The sequence below is a fragment of the Hakea prostrata genome, chromosome 3 (assembly GCF_041222555.1).
Source record: "Hakea prostrata isolate BN-2017 chromosome 3, UWA_Hpros_2, whole genome shotgun sequence".
NCBI lineage: Eukaryota > Viridiplantae > Streptophyta > Magnoliopsida > Proteales > Proteaceae > Hakea > Hakea prostrata.
This window is the reverse complement of record NC_142602.1, coordinates 15554097-15557689: the sequence shown is the minus strand read 5'-3', so window position 1 is coordinate 15557689 and position 3593 is coordinate 15554097.

Here is a 3593-nt window from a genome sequence, read left to right as displayed (position 1 = left end):
CAGTTACACATGGACTAGCAAGGGGGACGAACAAGAAGACCTCATTAGAGAACTCTTCATGAAGGCCATACGTTTTAAGCAACTCATTAAGGTTCATCCAAACTACTACTATTCTATATTGCAAAACCGAAAAAGAAACAGTACCAAAGCCAAGAAGAACAGTAATAAGAATCATGAATGCCAGAAGGCTTCAAGACCAAGACCAAGATCATCATTGATGAAGCTCGCGAAGACAATTGAGGATTTGGAAAATTGATGAAGATTAAGCAACACTACTTGTACATGATTCCAACCTTGATTCAGGATCCAAGCATCAACAGTGAATGTAGTTTCGATTGAGGCAGTAAAAGTAGAGAAAAAACTAACTTCATACTGATTATAGATTATAGAGGTTGATGAGACATTGTAAGCAGAGCTTTGGTTTCATACATCTAAGCACCTTATCAACAAAATTCTCTTCAATGTGTTCAATTGTGTCTTATTTGTTGTCATTTGAGATTAAAATTTAGCTAGAAAGGAAAAAAAGAAGATAAATATCATGCTAAACTACTGGCTTAAAATCTTTTAGACTATCTTAAAAGTTACTCTTAAGAATCTTCAATTACCAAATGGTGTATAGTCAGTATAGAAATCAAGATAATAAAAAAATCCCTTGTTGCATGACACAAATAAACATCTTTATAAAGCAAAAGAAAAACTAACTTTACCTATTAATTGGTTGTTTATGGTTGACTCTTCATGATTTTAGGTGGTTCAAGGTGGTTGAGAGTCCTTATGCTTCAAGCAAGCAAATTATTTTTCTACCCAAAAAAAAGAGAGCAAGCAAATTAATGATATACATAGTAGGTGTTGTCTGTCCGCCCTTGAAGGGTGTTATGTGTCCGCCTTTGTGGCGTGTTTTATGTTCCCCTTTGTGGGTGCCGGTGTTTATTTGGTGCTGCATTTGTTGCAATTTTATTTCTAAGGGTATATTGGGCTTGACCCATCCCTTACTCAAGATGACCCTATCTATTGCATGTATGACAGTTTGGTCGCTTTTCCGCTCCTTGGTTCGGTGTGCACTTTGTGTTTTCATGCAGCTATGTGTCTGTACTTTTCTTTCTTTAATGAATGAAGTACTACTTACCAAAAAAAAAAAAAGGTGTGTGCAATCGAAAAATAAAGTAGAGATAAGGGTTAGGTTAAAATCTCTTCAATCTCATACTTCATCTAACCAAAAAAAAGGGGGGGGAAATTAAGAATCTCACACTTAATGGATCTTTATGCTATTTACGTAAAAAAGAGACTTCTTTCATTTTTTTTAGGGTAAAGAAAGGCCAAATCATTTTTTACTACTATTATTATACTGGACAAAAGATTATTATAAGTGTTTGTAATCCTTACATTAGAATAAAACCAAATAGAATACGTAAAATATCTTCTTTGTGTGCAAAATATATTTAACTTCATAGAGTTGGATCTAAGTATGAAATCTAATAAATACGAATATACAATCCTCAAGACATCTTGTCAAAAAATCGATAGCATTTGTTTTTCTTGTTTCTTTTTTGGTTGATTATCGTATCATTGTTCATGAGACAATACTAATTACATGGACCACTTCATGTCGAAATAGATCGACAAATGAAAATATTTATTATTATTGGTAATAGTTTATTGTATTGGATGTTGATGTCGATTATCATATTACTTTGTTTCATGTGATCTCTATTATTAATTTTCACTATTATAGTGGTAACTTTGTAGTAATTAGTGTAAGTCTAGTCATCTAGATACCTTATTTTTTGTATGCAAACCTACATGCCAAATCAAGATGCACTGTAAAGTGAGAATCTATTGGCCATTCACATCATATGTCTTATCTTGTTGATTCTAGTCATTCAAGCATTAGCTTTAATCACTTTAACATTAGTGAGGATTCATTTGTAAATAATTAATTTTGGATTAGAATCCTTCTTTTCTAAGTAGGGTCTTATATAATCTACTAGATCCTGATACTAGATACTTTAATATATATAATCACTTAATTCTCCTCTTTTTGATGTATGTATTCTTATTTTTTTCCTGGGTAGAATGTATTCTTATTTTCTTCAAGGCTTAGATACTGATGAAACTTTCTAATCAATCTACTAATTAATTATCTATTAAATTAATAAGACGATTCCAATGTATTTAGTCAACTATGTAAACTAATCACCCTTAACATGGTCCACCTTATCCAATATTGTCTCTTCTTTGCATTGTCATTGACTCATTGATCAATATAGTAAACATGTGGTTTGGCGTAATTTAGCCGCTTTATGATTGTCAACCAAGTCAAGATCATCCATCGTGAAGGTACCGTTGTTTGCTATATTGATTGCCAATGTAGGGTTGGTGGAGTGGTAAAGATCCATATTTCTCAGTGGAGAGGTCTTGGGTTTAACCCTTGCGGACAACATTACATTTCCAGTATTAAAAAAAGCACTAGTACTAAAAAAAAAGAAAGATCATCCACCTTGCCCATTATCAATCTAATCCCAATGAATCAATCAATCTTTGATGTCAAGAACTCAAGATAAAATCATGCTATTTTAAATATTTCGAACCATATTCATGATTAGGGGCGGAGCCAGGATTGAATATTGGGGGGCGAATATGCCTGGGCCAATGCGGGACCCACCGTGGGTCCCATCTCATAAAATTGTATTATATTTTGACATGTGGGCCTACATTAAAAATTTAGGTAAATTAAGCTGAAATTCTAAGCGAGATTTGAATTTCAATTAATAGGAATGAAATTTTAGGAAAAAATTTAAAAATTAAAAAAAAATCAATGATTATGATTAGATCTGATAAAATCAATGGCTGAATTCTCACGAGATTCAAATTGCTATTAGTAGAATCAAATTTTAAGAGAAAGAAAGAACAACTAAAAAAAAAAAAAAATTTATACTTTATGAAATGAATACTAGAAAAATCATGAGTGTGAGAGGGAGAGGAATAATTTGAGAAAGAGAGAGTGAATACTGATAATTGTGGAGAATATCTCAATGTCTGTTAACTATTCCAATATTTTGTGAGACGTGTGAGAAAAAAAAAGAGAAGAAATAGGAATAAGAAGAGGAGATTCATGAGAGAATAAATAGGAACGAAAATTTGAGAGAAAATATAGGGAGAAATTCATAGATTGTGAGTTAGTTTTTAATTTGAATTTAACCTTTATTCCTTAAAACTAGGGATTTAATGATAACCATTTGATTATGATTAAGAATGACATTTGTACCTATCATCTATATCTTAAATTTTTATTTTTAATTTTTGGAGGGGACCAAATAGTGGTATTTCACACGTAAAGTTGAGAAAAATTAGGAAAATATGGTGGCATTTTTTAATTTTCAAAAAATCTGGAGGATATGGCCCCATCCGGTTCCCTACGTGGCTCCGCCACTGCCTACAAATAATTTTTAATAGTTTGATGGCCGACCAACGTTTCTATTATTATATAATTCATGATTAAATACGTATAGCCGCCTTCTATTCGCCATTTAGTGTTCTTTTTTTTAATTTTTTGTAATTGCAGACCATACGTTTTGATTCAGATTTTAATTCGT